Raw genomic sequence first — 18,588 nt, 5'->3', positions numbered from 1 at the left:
TGAACAAGTTGTGGTATGTGCTTGTAATAGAATAGTATCATCCCATGAAAAATGGTGAATGGGATGATCTCAAGAAAAAACAAACACCTAGAAAGATTTATAAGAAATGATGCAGAGTGAAATGAGCAGAACTAGGAGCATATTGTACACTGCAATAGCAACAATGTATAATAATCAACTGTGAATGATTAAACTATTATCAGCAGTGGAAGGATGTTGGACAACTCCAAGAGAGTCATGATGAAAAAGACTTTCCACCACAATATGAGAAACTGAGTGTGAATGCAGATTGAAGCATACTATTCTTTGCTTTATTTCCTCCACTTGTTTTTTTCTCTAATATAAGTGATCTCTCTTATTTCACAACATTATCAATCAGAAAATGTGTGTTGTATGATAACAAATGCATGTACAATCTATATTATATTGCCTGCCATACTATGTAGAGGAGGAGAAGGAAGAAGGGAGAAAACATGGATTACAAAATGTCAGAAAACAACTATTAAAAATTCAATTTAATTTTTTTAAAAGGAGTTGGAGGCACAGAGATAATTCTAAGGCTTGAATAGCTTTTTATTTATAAAGAATTGTTCTTACTAAAGTGTTAGGCTCAATTGTTTCTGCAGGCCAAAAGTAATACTAGTTCTGTCAGCATTGTCTAAAGTTCCGTGCCTTTGGAAAAAGCATCATTTGACCTGTCCTAGTTATGATTCTATCACTTCCTTCTGCAGAATTCAGTTTCCAGAAAATAAGGATGTTGTATTATCTGATTTCTATGGTCTCATCTAGCCTTTCCTTATCCTTTGAGCATATAGATAATCAATATAGGAATCTATAAATAGATAATCTCAGTTTAAATAATCTTGAGTTTTAGTATTGTGTATGAACCTAGGAAAAGAGACAGATATGGGGGAAGGTAAGTGGAGATAAAGAAAATTCCCTAAGGAAATTGGTTAGGCAACAATTTCTAGAAGTTTACCCCAAATCTCAGGATTGTTACTATCCTTTCTTCATTTTGTTTGTCCTTAGGTAGTGTTTTTGGTACGAAACGCAAAAGATGTTCTGGTATCCTCTTACCATTTCCACAAGTTCTCGAAGTTTCTGCCAGATTTCAATTCCTTTGATGACTTCTTTCATCAGTTCATTGAAGGCAAAGGTTATTATACCTGGGGATCTAGGGTGGTGGGGACAAAGCTGATAGAGAGGAAAACATGGCTAGACTTTGAGGTCCCATTTCTTATGTCTCATTATTCTCTTTAATTTTCAATTCCAAATTCTCTAACCCCTCCCTCACCCATTGAGAAGACAAGAAATATGATACCCATTGGTACATATGATCACGGAAATAAATATTTCCAATATATGGTTAATCTGGTGAATCAGAGTTGTTCAAAGTTGGAATGGGCTCAATCTGGAATTGAGGACTTCACCCTCCCAGAGGAAGCAAATATCCCATCCCTGGAAGACTTCAAGCAGAATCTGGACTTAGAATACATTCCTTATTCTGTTCTGTAATTACATCAGTGGCAAGGCTAACCTTAGTGAGGAGAGATGTTCCAGACCCTGAGTAGGGGAAAGAGTTGTCAAGAGTTTCCTGCTCCTTCCCATGACACTAGTAGCATTGATGGGGCAGGATCAGTAGAATGACTAGAGGGGATTATGAGCTTCTCCAAGTTCTACCCTTCCTTGTTTGCCTTATTTGAAGGAGAGCAATATGGCAGACTTACATCTAAGACAATAGTGTCAAATTCAAATAGAAATAGGGGCCACTAAACCACATATACAGATCCCTCTGGGCTGCATACTGAACTTGGTTTTTAAATGCAATTTTATATTTTATTATATTTTTATTTATTTTGCTAAATATTTTCCAATACATTTTAATCGGGTTCAGTATACACTGAGGATGTTGTGGGCCATGTGGGAGACCTCTGGTCTAAAATAACCATTAGTGGGTCAGTCAAATGAGAGAAGACTCTGGCTTGCCATGGAATGTGAGGAAAACCACAGATAAAGTCAAAAAAGGGGATAAGGAAACTGGCCCTGTCCATTGTCCTGTGTAGAGATCATAGATAATCAATTTAGAGCTAGAAGTTATCTAAACAGGACATTTAAGAAAAGGTTGGGGTGGGAATTTGGAATATTTGAATCTAAGTTCTGCCTGAGATATTCAGTGGCTTATGACCTTGGATAAGTCATTTAGCTTCTGTTTGCCTCAGTTTCCTCAAATGTAAAATGAAGCTAATAAAAGGACTTACCTTGTAGGGTCTTGGAAGGATCCAATGATATGATTTTTGTAAAGCATGTAACAGTATTTGATACATAGCAGGCCTTTATAAATGCTTATTCTCCTCCTTTCTCTTCATTTGACAAATGAAGAAATTTGAGGCCCAAAATTTAAATGACTTTCTCCTGGTCACACAGTTGGCAAGTGATACACCATAGATTCTGCTTGGGTCCTCCTGATGTCAGCCAAGGTTCTTTTCTGCCCAACTTGCTCTGTCTCATCTCAACAACTCAGTCAAATTTTCAGAGTGCCAAGCCACTAGGAAGTTTTCTAAGAAGTGAGGTCACTGCTACTGATTACAGAAAGAACAAATAGTATATGTTCTTCCTCTGGGCCCAAGACAGATGCCCTCTGGGAGAGCCCCACCCTGGCCATGGGATAGATAGGGGGCTGAGCAGCTGCCATAGTCAGAACTGCAATGCCTTGGGCCCTGGCTGGGGAGCATGCCCTTGTCCCTCTCTCTGCCTTCTCTCTCTCTAGTGTTTTTTGGTTCCTGGTTTAACCACACTAAGAGTTGGCTAGGTGTGTGGCATGAACTGAATTCCTTTCTGATCACCTACGAAGACCTGTCCCAGGTAGACAAACTTTTCTCCACTACATTTCCCTGTGCTCAGTCATCAGGTCTGGATCCCATCACCCCTTCAGGTAGTATTTTCAAGGGTCTTCTCCTCCATGGCCCCAGCTAATCGTGGAGATGCCCCTGTTGACTGAGAAGTGGCCAGGGTCCCAGGCTTTGGTCATCTGTTTTCTTCCAACTGGGGAGCTTCCATGCTGGATGACCAGCTCCCCTGGGATCTTCCCAGATGCTCAGATTTCACAGGAAATCAAGGAATTGGTATTGGAATGATGGATGCTAGAGAATAATGTAACAAGATCATGCACTCACAAGTACACACCCATAATCACATACACATGTTGTCATACAAATACATATATATACTCCTGAGTGGGATGAAGTCATGAATGATGGATCTCTCCTTGCCCCCAGTCCCACCCCCACCACTGCAATTAGTTCACCAACACTGAGTTGAGAGGACAAAGTATGAGAAAGCAGTTTATTCTTTCAAGAACTGGACACTACCTGCTTTGGATGCTTGTGGAATTGGCATAGCCATTGCATACCCAGAAACTCAGGCAAACTATTATCAGGGAAATTCCTTTGCTCCCTTACATCCTCACCCAAAACATATAATAACCCCTATAGAAACCCTGAGGGGATTACCCTCTTTGATCCTCCTCTAGATTTAAGATGGACAGAGAGATGCCCCTCCAGACTACATCTCAATACTATTGGGCCGTATCTTAGACATCTGTCTGTCCCTAAAACTAAAGAATCTTTTATGAGGGTCATTCCCTATGTTTCCAGGCAGACCCCAGTCAGATGACCAGCCCTCCCCCCACCACCATCAAATGCCAGAGTAGTTACCACTCTAGAGTCGAGTCGTGTCTACACATGACACAGCATCATGTCCTGTGACAAGGGAATCACTTTAAAAGACTGATATATATTAATTTAAGGTCGCCAAGGAATTCAGCTATGTAATTCCTAAATGAAAAACTCAAGTCAGCCGTCAGCCTTTTTTGGAGTTTAATTACAATAGGAGCAAGAAAGGAATTAGAGATAGAGAGAGAGAAAAAGGGAGAGAAGGGAATAGGGCTTAAATACCCCTTCTGTTTAGGCTGGGCCAAAAGGCCCAAGCCCTTAGATAGCTGGGGCAAAGAAAAGAGATCAGTCCCTATCACTCACGTGACCAAAATGGAGAAACAGTCTCAGAGGCCCCCACCTTCAGCTTCCTTCAGCGCAAGCTTCTCCGAGTCCACCGCAATCACCCCGACCAAACTCCTCAACCCTCCTCAAGTCTCCGACTCCTCCTATCTTTAAGGAAACCATCCAAGTTCCTCCTCTCAGTTCTCCCATCTACCAATCACTGTTCATCAATTTCCCTGTGCCAATGGAGGCTCTAGCTTAACCCAGGACCACCCAGAGGTTTCTGGCTTTTGCACATGTCTGTTGAAGGTCATATTTTCAAATGATTAAATCTTTGATCTAGGCTGCAGCCCTTACTCAATCCTGTTAGGACTGAATAGGGTGGAGATTTATTCCAAGTATCTCCATTGTATCAATTCTAAAATCAATCATGATTCAAAGAAATTCCTGTTCTATGCTTAAGCATAGGTCAAAGTCCTTTCCATTGTTCAGCAAAAGGTTTCTGTCCTAAAGTAATCTTAAGAAGGGAAGAGAAGGAACCTCCCATGCCAATGGGGTTCCCATTCCAATAGACTATCAGTAAGAAATTTTCCAAGTATGAAATATCCCAATGGTGAAATTTCCAACATTTATAAGTCTAAGGAATTTTAAGGTTTACAGTCCTCACTGTTGTAAAGAGTATATAATCCCCAGAATTAATAGATTCTGGGAGCAGCCTTCCATCTTGCTTTTCCACCTGTACTATCCTCCTGGCCATACTCAACATTACTTTCTAAATTGGTAAATTTCTCTTTTCATTTTTAAGCTAAGTTTCAGAATCTTGCATTCTTGCATAAGGTATCCTTCCAGAACCCCAGGGATTCACCTCTGCACCCCACAACAGAATGTCTTTGCCCCATTCTGACATTCAATGTTTGTCTTAGAATTAAGATTTTTATGACTCTTTCAAATTCCTTCTGGCAGAATATTCTCCAGTTTTTGTACTTTTTCTTTGGATTTATCGATGCAAAATATTCTGAAAACTGGTCAACCTGGCTTGCTCACTCTCAGACCTGACATGTCTTGCAACCCAGAAAAAGAGTCATGTATCCTCCCTCAGATATATTCAACCTGGCTTGAAAACAAGGTGTCTCAACCCTGCCAGAAAATCAAGATGTCTGTCTCATCTTTGCAACTTCTCACCAGTTCCATCTAAGAGATTCCATGATCTAGTCACAGTTTTCAGTCCTATAATCTGTCCCATTCCTCTGTATCTCTTGCACAAGCACACAACACCACAACACTTGCTTCACTCTCTTTCTGGCAGGGGCCCCTCTCCTGGCACCTGTGACACATCTTATACACTCACGTCCAGAGAAGGACTCCTCACCCTCCATCTATATTCACAAATTCCTTTTGTAGCAGAATCCGAATTCCCCAATCATCACTACCTTAGTACTGCTACTGCTGAAACTCCCTTCAGGCATGAAAGCAAGTGAGAATCACCCAGTCCCCCCTTCCTGGTCAACAGCTGTAAAACTTTACTTACTTTACTGCATTACTTACTTTCTTTTTTTCTTAATTTAACATTATTTTCATTTGGTCAATTTCAAACATTATTCCTTGGTTACAAAAATCATTTTCTCTTCCTCCCTTCCCTCCCCGCACCCCTCCCATAGCCGACTCACAATTCCACATGTGTCCTTGATCAGAACCCATCTGGGTGACGCATTCCTTAAGCCGTGCCCAAAAACAAGTAACTGAGGCCCCTCACCATTTCACAATCCTGGACTGGCCCCCCATCTGAGAGAGATGGGGTCATGGACACTGGATCCCACCAACGCAATGAGTTCACAAAGACAGAGCTCAGAGGACAAAGTATGAAACAGCAGTTTATTCTTTTGTGAAAGGGCCATTCCTTCCTTTGGATGTTTGAGGTATACATTATGCACATGTCATATACTCACAAACACATTCCTAAGCACACATAAACACACACATATTCACAGACACACATATATAAGCATACACACCCAGATAATCAGAAATGCATACCTATGGTCACAGAGACACAAGGGCCCATATAATTCAAAAATACACAGAATGAATCACACACACTGACAAACCTGCATTATACACATGCATACATATACTCATAAGCACATGCTCACCAATTAAAATAGGTCATGAGCACCTGCTCCCCAGTCTCCAGCCTTGGTTCCTGGTTTCTAACCATACCTCCAGGATTCCCCAGTCTGATTTCATTACAGAAGCAGCAGGGATCCTAGAGATGCCTCTACTGGGGAGGAAGGGAGGCTGGGGTCCTGTGATACCTCAGCCTAATTCCTGCTCCCCATTTCTAAGAAACCTCACCAAGTTATCCAGAACCTGGCTAACTTCCTGGGACAGAAGCTGGAACCAGATGATATGGAGAACATCCTACATTACAGCAGTTTTTCCTCCATGAGTCAAAATGACTCCCTCAACTATTCTTCTTCTATAGACTTGTTTGACCACAGCAAGGGGAAGTTTTTTAGGAAAGGTAAGGACCTTCCTAAAGCATTCCTGCAGGGCTTCACCAGGAAGGGGAGGGATCCTTATTTCTCCCAGCATTTCACTCAGTGTCCTTTTCTCCCTTTAGGTGTCACAGGAAACTGGAAGGAACACTTCTCACCAGAGCAGAATGATAAATTTAATAATATCTACCAGGAAGAGATGGGAGATCTAACCTTTAAATTTGACTGGTCTCTGAACTGACCAGGAAAACAAAAACTAGACCCTTTCTCTAATCCTCAGCTGATTACTGTAGTGATGTTTCATCTCTATTCCACCTTACTTTACCCCAATCCCTGCCACACTCTTGTACCCTTCTATTCAGTATGTGGCCAACACTAAGTCATCCCCTATTTTCAAACCTTTTGGCAACCTATCCTTGTGGAGTATGGAGGAACCTAGGACAATTTAGACCCACTGAGGAAAGTGGCCATAATGACATCCTTGTAAGTCTGCCTGGGATTTCTGGCTGGGTCAATCTCAATTCAGAGCTACAAGTTTCTGACTGGCTAAAATTCAGATAAGAAGAATTCCTAAAAGCCTCTTGCCTAGTTGGCCATAATAATCCTTGAGCCATTCCTTATTTGGATGACCAGAGAAGCCTTTGTAATGTCATGACCAAATAACCCAGACTTCCCTTCCCCTGTTTCCTGTAAACCCCCAAGTTACTCTAAACAAATCAACTGTCACTCTTCAATTGCTTGAATAAACTATAAAATGTAAGACTAAACTCTGAATAAATGGAAGTCATAACCCTCAATTATAGTGCTGTGTCTTTCTACTCAGGCCCTCTTACCTTCAGTCATGAAGGCGCCTACTTTTCCTTTCTTTCTATCTCTCTGTCTCTATCTCTATCTCTATCTCTTACTCAGAGCTGGCCTCCTTGTAAACTGATACTCTCACCTCAGCTGTAACAGCAGGAACATACCCCAGGCCTGACCCTCACTTTCAATCATTCGTCACTTGACAGTGGAGTCCCCACAGAAACCCCAGGATCCAACTATATAGAAACCACTACCGTCACCATCACCACCAAAAATATTCAACAACCCTTCTCCATACCTTTTTCTCTCTGCTCACATAACCACCACCCTAGTCTAGACCCCTCACCTGGATGATTGTAATAGTGGCTAAATTGGTCTCACTGACTCTATTCTCTCCCCCTTCAAATCCATCCTACACTGAGCTGCCAAAGCAGTTTTTCAAAAACTCAAGTCTATGACACCCCTCTCTGATCAATAAACCCGAATGGTTCCTTTAAAAAAATTTTTTTTTACCAATTATATGTAATTACAAATTTCCACATAAGTTTTTCAAAGTTATATGATCTAATTTGTCTTCTTCCCTTCTCCCCTTCCCCATCCCAGAACTAGCAAGCAATTGAAACTGGGGTATACACGTGTCAACTTTGGGAAAAAAACACAGAACCACTAAAAGAGTATGAAGACAAAGTCTTTAATCAGAATAAGGGATAGTACTCAAGATTTGACTGCCACACAGAGTGAGTCAAGAGTTTAATACCACACAGAGCCAAAGTTCTGGGACTCTGGGAACAATGCTCAGGGAAAACACACAGCCAAAGATGATTTTCCTGGGAGCAATAGAACTTGGGGTCTTCTATACCTTTGGGGGAATTAAGGACAGAAAACATCCACTGACTAATTATAGGCAGGCTTGGGAATGAGGCTGTTGCCAGAGGCTGGGACACCAGGGAGTAGCCCAAGATACAATGGGAGAAACTTCTAAGAGAAAAGGGTACTTATGATTCAATTATATCTCCTAATTCTGTTATGCAGTAAAAATCAACCGACCCTCACTCTGCATGGGACAACAGAATGTCCCACAACAGAGTGTTCTGTGCAAAGCCCCAGAAGCTACAGGGCCCCTGAGTATGCCAACAATAACCTACCTTTCATGTCTGACCAATTGCCCCCCTGATATGCCAGTCACATCACCCACCTATTATGCTAAACTAGCCAACATCATTAACAGAATGTTCCAGGTGTCCCCCATCTAGTAACTCAACTATGACTGCTTTAACCAATATAAACTCCACTCTGACTCTTGGGAACCCCTTGATTGGGCTCCCCTAACGACGCTAGTAATAAAGACTTCCCCTTGCCTGAATTGTATTGTCTCCTTGTGCTCCTTGGGGTGGTCTTCCACTCGGACCTAACAATTCTACCTAAACTGAGATCATTACATACTATAAGGTTCATTGTTCAGTCTGACACAAGGTCAGTTTGTAACTTCCCTTCAGGCAATTTCCTAAGAGAAAGGGCAAACTTGGGAGTTCCAAAAATAGAACTGACACATGTATTATCGGGCAAAGCAGATTCCCCTATTATTCATTTGTATAAGTGACTAATCTTATAAAATCAAAACCCCCAAACAGAACCCCAAATAAGCGAGTGAAATGTATGCTTTCACCTCCATCCCTACTCCCATACTTCTTTCTCTAGAGATAGATAACATTCTTTTTCATAAGTTCCTCGGACTTGTTCTGAATCATTGTATTGCTGATAGTAGCTAACTCTATCACATTTGATCATTCCACAATATTGCAGTTACTGTGGACAATGTTGTCCTAGTTATGCTTATTTCCCTCTGTATCATTTCATGTAGGTCTTTCCAACTTTTTCTGAAATCATCCTGTTCATTCCAATGTCTTCTTTTTCCCTAAGGATAATGGGATAAAGTCATTAGGCTTTTAAAGTCCTTTATAACCCAAATTCTTCATCATTTTCTAATCTTTTTACATTTACATGTGTTAAGATTAAAATTCTCTGGAGACTGTATTTTAATTTATATATATCTATTAAATAATTTTAAAAGCAGATCTGAGAAAGAAAAGGCACCAGTCACATGTGGCTGACTTTTCCTGTCACAAGCCTCCCCTAGCCAGAGGTCCTCAGCCATTCTGGCATTCCCCAGCTGCCATACCTCAGGCACTCCCAGAGTCACACTATGAGTGGGTCAGTGCTCACCTAGCAACCTCTTCTCACCTTGATTCTGCAGCAAAAGAGAGCTACATCCCTTCCCCAGTCCAATTTTATGCTTCTTGTGGTATCACTTTTCTGAGACCCTCATTTGGCAGGCTTTGACCTCAGTCCAGATCAGGGACAGGTCTTCCAGAAGCCAGGTGTCCTGTGAGACAAGAAGCTGGCATCTTTTAGGAGCCAGGAGTCCTCTGGTGTCCCCTCAGAGTGCAAGTCCCCTTTATCTTAAGTAGTTTTTTGACAGATAAAACATCAACCTTTGTTCTTAATTCAACCAAAGAGTGAACTGGTCTAATTTCCTTTCCTCATACCTGACTATCAACAATGGCCCAAATAACCAATAGCATGGAGCAGATAAATATCCCTCTTTCATCTTCTTCTCTCAACCTTAACTCCCTTAACTTGAGAAGAAAGATTGCAAAATAAAACACAAAAAATAATTCAGATAAAACTTAGTGAAAAGCTCGAAAAGAGGATTTTCCTAAGCATTCCAGTCAACAAATCCACCATGGCTCACCTGCCTCCTCTCTCTGCCCCTGTGACTCCTTTTTCCCTATTAGTGAGTTATTCCAGGAACTCTGGTTTTGAAGAAGAGTATTGGACCAGCTATCTTTCATTCTGTAGTCTTTGCCATCATGCTTTCCTCTCTCTCTCTCTCTCTCTCTCTCTCTCTCTCTCTCTCTCTCTCTCTCTCTCTCTCTCTCTCTCTGTGTGTGTGTGTGTGTTTGGGTGTGTGTGTGTGTGTGTGTGTGTGTGTGTGTTTGGGTGTGTGTCTCTGTCTCTCTGTCTCTGTCTCTGTCTCTCTCTGTCTCTCTTCCCAACTTTTACAACTCCTTGTGTTTTCTCTCCCATTAAAAATGCAAGTTCCTTGAGAGCAGAGATTATCTTTTTTGCTTGTATTTATTTGTATACTGTCAACTTCAAATATGGAGACCCCGGGTTTTCCCCTATCCCCTGCAAACCCAAGAGGGGTTGGGGGAACCCCAGACTTAACCTATATCAAACTGAACAATAGACCTTAAAGTATTTCATGATCCCAATTTGGGTGGGACTAATAAACTTAATTAAATGTTAAGTAAACTTTTGTCCTAGTAGTTTCTCCCATTGTATCAGAGTGCTCTCCCCGGTAGCCCAGCCTTTGGCTGAACCTTTCCCTTTTGTATCCATTATGAAGCATAAGTCTCTCCCTGATAATCTTGTCTTAGACTTCTCATTTCTTTGTAGTCATTGTAAAGCTAATCAATCATATTCCTGTAAAAATTAAAATTAATCTCAAATAGTAAAAATATATTTTAGGAAATTTATTATTGATCATTAGAAATCAAGGAATATACTTCCAGGTAAGCATGGCTGCAATCTAGATGCGAATCGCTTCCTCTCCCCGGCACCGAACAAAATAGACTACCTCAAAAGAGCATAAAAATCACCTTTGGAAGAATGGAGGGACTCTCCAGTACCCCACAGAAACGAAGGTAAGTGGGGTTTGAACATTTCCACACTATAAGAAGGAGGAAAAGCTTGCACAAAAATGTGAACTGAGCCTCCCTTCCCCTCCACCTCCCCCACCAAACCAGAGTAAGGTATCAGAGCACTCACTGGGACAGTGAGTGAGTGAGGAACGTCTCTGTCTGGGGGAGGGGGGGGGCACACCAAGTCCTTGGGATCTAAAGACTGCTAGGAAACGACCTCTCAGGGCAGTTTCATGGGAGAATCCTGTGCTGAGCACAGGGGCAGCCCTGCTGAACACAGGGGTGGTTGCACTGAGCACAGGGGCCTGCTCTCTAAGAAACCTCAGAGGCTGGGAAGAACTAGTCTGAGGCAACCTAAATTCACAGAAAACCCGCCCATATCACCCAGACCCCAGACCAAAAAGGAAAGGGGAATAAAACCACCAAAGGAATGGCTCACACAGCCCAAAAATCAAGCCTCTAAGAAGAAAGGGGGAAAAGTGACTATTAAAAACTTTTATGGCGGGAGTACCCAAGAAAAAAAGAGAAAGAGGATGAAATCCAAACAAAACCAAAACATGCCTCCCAAAATGGAAACTATCCAAAAGCTCTAGAAGAACTCAAATTGGAGCTTATCCAAAACATGGAAACCTTCCGGAAAGAAAAATGGGAGAAAGAGGTCAGCAGTCTGATAGACAAGACTTCACAATTGGAGAAAGAGCTGGAAGCATCTAATAGAAGGGCAGACAAAGCTGAAAAGCAAAACCAGTCCCTAACTACCAGAATTAAGCAACTGGAAGACAGTGAGCTTGCAAAACAGCAAGAATTAATAAAGCAAAGCCAAAAAATTAATGAATTAGAAGAAAACATAAAATATCTCACTGAAAAGGTCACAGACCAGGAAAACAGAGGAAGAAGAGATAACGTGAGAATTATTGGTGTGCCCAAAAAACCAGAGATAAACAAAAACTTTGATGCTATACTACAGGAGATTTTAGAAGGAAATTGCCCTCATGTTCTGGAGCAAGGGGGCAAAGTAGAAATAGAAAGGGTTCGTAGAATACCCTCTATACTAAATCCCCAAAAGGCAACCCCCAGGAATGTAATTGCCAAATTCAAGAGCTTCCAAGAAAAGGAGAAAATCCTACAAGAAGCCAAGAAGAGGAGCTTCAGATACAGGGGGGCTCCCATAAGGATCACACATGACTTAGCGACTAACACACTAAGAGAACGCAAAGCATGGAACATGACATTTAGAAAGCAAGAGAGCTGGGTCTCCAACCAAGAATAAACTACCCAGCAAAACTGACTATATACTTCTAGGGGAAAGTATGGGCATTCAACAAAATAGAAGATTTAAAAGCATTTGCTAAGAAAAGACAAGAACTTAGTGGAAAATTTGATATCCAATCACAAAAAGCAAGAGAAACATGAAAAGGTAAATATGAAAGAAAGGGAAAAGGAGAAAAATCTTATCTTTTTCTTTAAGCCAAACTCTCTTCTATAAGAACTACATTTACAGCAAATTATATATATTAATATGTGAGGGAAATGCATTGTGTAACTCTCAAAAATTGTATGCATCATAAGAGTAGTTAGAAAAATCATGCATAGGAAAAGATTGGGGCATCAAGAAGATTTGGTGAAAGGGGGTCAAAGTAAGAAAAAGGAAGGGGGGAAGCGTCGATAATACTAAGATTTACTTCAAGAAATGGGGGGGGGACTAAATAGAATAATCTTTCCCATACAAAGATACACATAGGAAGGGGAGGGGAAGAACTCTCATATGAGAAGGAGAGGAAGAGAGCGTGAAGTAGTATTACTTAAACCTTACTCTCAGTGAAATCAATGCAGAGAGGGAAGAACATCTAGATCCAATGAGATCCTGAATTCTACCTTATCCAACATGGTAAGAAAGAAAGGAAAATTAAGGAGGGGGAGGGGAGAGGGAGTATAAAAAGGGAGGAAAGGTGAGCGGGGAGGGGAAGGGAGCATAGAAAGGGAGGGGCTAGAAAGGGAAACATATCAAGGGAAGGGACTAGGGGGACTGACCTAAAGTAAATCACTGGTTCAAAAGGATATAGCTAAAGAAGAAAGGTCAGAACTAGGGGAAGATATAAAAATTCCAGGGAATCCACAAGTGACAATCATAACTTTGAATGTGAATGGGATGAACTCACCTATAAAAGGTAGACAAATAGCAGATTGGATTAGAACCCAAAACCCTACCATATATTGTCTTCAAGAAACACATATGAGGGGGGTTGATACTCAAAAGGTTAGAATTAAAGGATGGAGTAAGACCTTTTGGGCCTCAACTGATAGAAAGAAAGCAGGAGGTGCAATCATGATATCTGACAAAGCCAAAGCAAAAATACACCTGATCAAAAGGGATAGGGAAGGTAAATATATTCTGTTAAAAGGGAATATAGATAATGAGGAAATATCACTAATCAACATGTATGCACCAAACAGTATAGCACCCAAATTTCAAATGGAGAAACTAGGAGAATTGAAAGAGGAAATGGACAGTAAAACCATATTAGTGGGAGATTTGAACCAACCACTATCAAATTTTGATAAATCAAATCAAAAAATAAATAAGAAAGAGGTAAAAGAAGTGAATGAAATATTAGAAAAATTGGAGTTAATAGACATATGGAGAAAAATAAATAGGGACAAAAAGGAATAGGCCTTCTTCTCAGCACCACATGGCACACTCACAAAAATAGATCATACCCTAAGTCACAAAAACATGGCACTCAAATGCAGAAAAGCAGAAATAATAAATGCAACCTTTTCAGATCATAAAGCAATAAAAATATTGATCTGTAAGGGTACATGGAGAGCCAAATCAAAAATTAATTGGAAATTACATAATATGATACTCCAAAATCAGTTAGAGAACAAATCATAGAAATAATTAATAATTTCATTGAGGAAAATTACAATGCTGAGAAATCCTTTCAAACCTCATGGGATGCAGCCAAAGCAGTACTTAGAGGAAATTCATATCCATGAGAGCATATATTAACAAATTGGGGAGGGCAGAGATCAATGAATTAGAAATGCAAATCAAAAAACTTGAGAAAGAACAAATTTAAAAACCCCAGAAGAAAACCAAACTAGAGATCCTAAAAATTAAGGGAGAAATTAATAAAATCAAAAGTGATAGAACTATTAAATTAATAAATAAGACAAGAAGCTGGTACTTTGAAAAAACAGAAAAATAGACAAAGTACTGGTCAATCTAATTTAAAAAAGGAAAGAAGAAAGGCAAATTAACAGCATCAAAGATGAAAAAGGGGACCTCACCTCCAATGAAGAAGAAATTAAGGCAATCATTAAAAAGTACTTTGCCCAACTATATGGCAATAAATATACCAACCTAGGTGATATGGATGAATATTTACAAAAATATAAATTGCCTAGACTAACAGAAGAAGAAATAGATTTCTTAAATAATCCCATATCAGAAAAAGAAATCCAACAAGCCATCAAAGAACTTCCTAAGAAAAAATCCCCAGGGCCTGATGGATTCACCAGTGAATTCTATCAAACATTCAAAGAACAGCTAACCCAAAACACAATACAAGATATTTGACATAATAAGCAAAGAGAGAGTTCTACCAAATTCCTTTTATGACACAAACATGGTACTAATTCCAAAGCCAGGCAGGCCAAAAACAGAGAAAGAAAATTATAGACCAATCTCCCTAATGAATATAGATGCAAAAATCTTAAATAGGATACTAGCAAAAACACTCCAGCAAGTGATCAGAATAGTCATTCACCATGATCAAGTAGAATTTATATCAGGAATGAAAGGCTGGTTCAATATTAGGAAAATCATCCACATAATTGACCACATCAACAAGCAAACCAACAAAAATCACATGATTATTTCAATAGACGCAGAAAAAGCCTTTGATAAAATACAATACCCATTCCTATTAAAAACACTAGAAAGCATAGGAATAGAAGGGTTGTTCCTAAAAATAATGAACAGGATATATCTAAAACCATCAACTAATATCATCTGCAATGGGGATAAACTAGATGCATACCCAACAAGATCAGGAGTGAAACAAGGATGACCATTATCACCTCTATTGTTTGACATTGTACTAGAAACACTAGCAGTAGCAATTAGAGAAGAAAAAGAAATTGAAGGTATTAAAATAGGCAAGGAGGGGACCAAGTTATCACTCTTTGCGGATGACATGATAGCCTACTTAAAGAATCCTAGAGATTCAACCAAAAAGCTAATCGAAATAATAAACAACTTTAGCAAAGTTGAAGGATACAAAATAAACTCGCATAAGTCATCAGCATTTCGATATATTTCCAACACAGCTCAGCAGCAAACAAGAAACGAGAAAGAGAAATCCCATTCAAAATCATCTTAGAGAAAATAAAATACCTAGGAATTTGTCTTCTGAGACAAACACAAGAACTATATGAACACAACTACAAAACACTCTCCACACAACTAAAACTAGACTTGTGCAATTGGAAAAACATGAACTGCTCATGGGTAGGATGAGCCAATATAATAAAAATGACCATCCTACCCAAACTCATTTATCTATTTAGTGCCATACCCATTGAACTTCCAAAAAAACTTTTCTACTGATTTAGAAAAAAACATAACAAAGTTCATTTGGAAGAACAAAGGATCAAGGATATCCAGGGAAATAATGAACAAAAATACAAAGGAAGGGGGCCTTGCAGACCCAGATCTCAAACTATATTATAAAGCAGTGGTCATCAAAACAATTTGATACTGGTTAAGAGACAGAAAGAAGGATCAGTGGAATAGACTTGCGGTAAGTGACCTCAGCAGGACAGTATATGATGAACCCAGAGAACCCAGCTTTTGGGACAAAAATCCACTATTTCATAAAAACTGCTGGGAAAATTGGAGGACAGTGTGGGAAAGATTGGGTTTAGATCTACACCTCACACCCTACACCAAGATAAATTCAAAATGGGTGAATGACTTGAACATAAAGAAGGAAACTATAAGTAAATTAGACAAACACAGAATAGTATACATGTCAGACCTTTGGGAAGGGAAAGATTTTAAAACCAAGCAAGACTTAGAAAGAGAAACAAAATGCAAAATAAATAATTTGGAATATATCAAATTAACAAGTTTTTGTACAAACAAAACCAATGTAACTAAAATCAGAAGGGAAGCAACAAATTGGGAAACAATCTTCATAAAAACCTCTGACAAAGGTTTAATTACTCAAATTTACAAAGAGCTAAATCAATTGTACAAAAAATCAAGCCATTCTCCAATTGATAAATGGGCATAGGACATGAACAGGCAGTTCTCAGCCAAAGAAATCAAAACTATTAATAAGCACATGAAAAAGTGCTCTACATCTCTTATAATCAGAGAGATGCAAATCAAAACAACACTGAGGTATCACCTCACACCTAGCAGATTGGCTAACATGACAGCTATGGAAAGTAATGAATGCTGGAGGGGGTGTGGCAAAGTAGGGACACTACTTCATTGCTAGTGGAGTTGTGAATTGATCCAACCATTCTGGAGGGCAATTTATTGCCCAAAAGGCAATAAAATGTCTGCCCTTTGATCCAGCCATAGCACTGCTGGGTTTGTACCCCAAAGAGATAATAAGGAAAAAGACTTGTACAAGAATATTCATAGCTGCACTCTTTGTGGTGGCCAAAAATTGGAAAATGAGGGGATGCCCTTCAATTGGAGAATGGCTGAACAAATTGTGGTATATGTTGGTGATGGAATACTATTGTGCTAAAAGGAATAATAAAGTGGAGGAATTCCATGGAGACCGGAACAACCTCCAGGAAGTGATGCAGAGCGAAAGGAGCAGAACCAGGAAAACATTGTACACAGAGACTGATACACTGTGGTATAATTGAACGTAATGGACTTCTCCATTAGTGTCAATGCAGTGACCCTGAACAATCTGCAGGGATCTAGGAGAAAAAACACTATCCACAAGCAGAGGACAAATTGCGGGAGTAAAAACACTGAGGAAAAGCAACTGCTTGACCACAGGGGTGGAGGGAATATGACTGAAGAGAGACTCTAAATGAACACTCTAATGTAAATACCAACAACATGGAAATGGGTTCGAATCAAGAACACATGTGATATCCAGTGGAATTGCGAGTCGGCTATGGGAGAGGTGGGGTGCATCGGCTATGGGAGAGGTGGGTGCGTTGGCTATGGGAGAGGTGGGGAGTGGGGAGGAAAAGAAAATGATCTTTGTTTCCAATGAATAATGTTTGGAAATGACCAAATAAAATAATGTTTAAAAAAAAGAAATTAAGGAATAAATAGGATACAAAATAAAGAACATGTACCTGTGCCTGATGAGCCAGTTTCAAACAACCACCTTACCACCACCAAACTCAGGACAGGAAATAAAGAGGTAGTACTCTCCACATCCCAATTTAATATTGTAAAAAATAGACTCGAATACAGGACTACAATCCCCATGAGCCTTTGCTCCACTTCCCCAGAATGCCTTGTAATCTCACCTGGGCTGAAATCGAGAAGGTATTTAAGCTGATTCAAAGGCTTTTGAGGGGGCTCTCTTGGGTCTTTTGGACTTCTGTTTTGCAGCAGGAGCGTCGCTTGCATGATGTGAGGTTATTTTGTCTAGGCCTCTGGCCTAGGCACATGTTTCTTACTTGTATATTCTTTAATCTTTAACCTTTAATAAACCTCTAAAAAATATAATACTTCTTGCAGAGAGAAACTAATTTCTAACTGCCTCAGTCTCCCCATCTCCGCTAAATTTTAATCATTACAATATCCTTTGTCTACAGGAACTGCATAATGACAGGATGTCAGTGGGCTCCCAGGAAATTTAGTTCTTTTTTAGGGTAACGGATTTTCAATTATACATTTCCCCCTGAGATCCATAGAAGACTACTCTCTCCAATGGATCTTGTAAACATAACCAACTTTGCAATTACAATAATTTGAGAATAAGAGGAAAAGAGAACAAAACCAATGATTGCAAGGTGCATTGACAAAAAGCCAGTTAGGGGGCAGTCCCTTTTGGCATCAGAGTATACATACAAAAACAAATGCATTCATTCCCACACTATTCAAATCACCACATTCCAAATTTCACTTTGGATCTTCTGGTGCAACATGTTGGTCTGTGTAAGCATCTTCAAGCCTCCTCCAAACAGTTTACTTTCTGGATTCTGAGAGGTAGCATGTTTCTTAAAATAAAATTACTCTTAAAAAGAATTTAAACTTTGCATTTTAGAATAATAATACATTCCCGCTGAAGAGGGTGATTGAAAAACACAAGGATCACTTAGGGATACATGGCTCAGTTATGAGGTATATGAATCACTTGGTTAGACAAACCAAAAACATTAGAAAAAATCCAAATAAAATAGAAAAAATAACTTTTGGATGAAATATAGACTATCAATGTCTTATGTGTAAAAATTCTAAGTAAAGGAAAATAAACCTATAACAGGTCCTTGAATCAGGGTCCAATTAAAGTAATTTCTATCCCTCAAGTCTGTAGGACAAAATGCAGTAATATTTTACTTACCCATTTGCAGCCAAGACTACAGGAAGTTGCCATA

At 39.6% G+C, this 18,588-nt stretch overlaps 1 long non-coding RNA gene across 1 annotated transcript in view; it reads right to left on the bottom strand.

Moving 5' to 3' along the window:
- Positions 1–18,588, bottom strand: part of LOC130456337 (uncharacterized) — a 63,475-nt gene that overhangs the window by 16,061 nt on the left and 28,826 nt on the right. Inside the window, exon 2 of the long non-coding RNA XR_008915027.1 lies at positions 1–18,588. This exon is cut by the window's left edge and continues 16,061 nt beyond it. This is a non-coding gene — a long non-coding RNA (uncharacterized LOC130456337).

The sequence above is a fragment of the Monodelphis domestica genome, chromosome 1 (genome assembly GCF_027887165.1).
Source record: "Monodelphis domestica isolate mMonDom1 chromosome 1, mMonDom1.pri, whole genome shotgun sequence".
Lineage (NCBI taxonomy): Eukaryota > Metazoa > Chordata > Mammalia > Didelphimorphia > Didelphidae > Monodelphis > Monodelphis domestica.
Note: the sequence above shows the minus strand (reverse complement) of the source record. Positions and strands in the feature narration are given on the sequence as shown.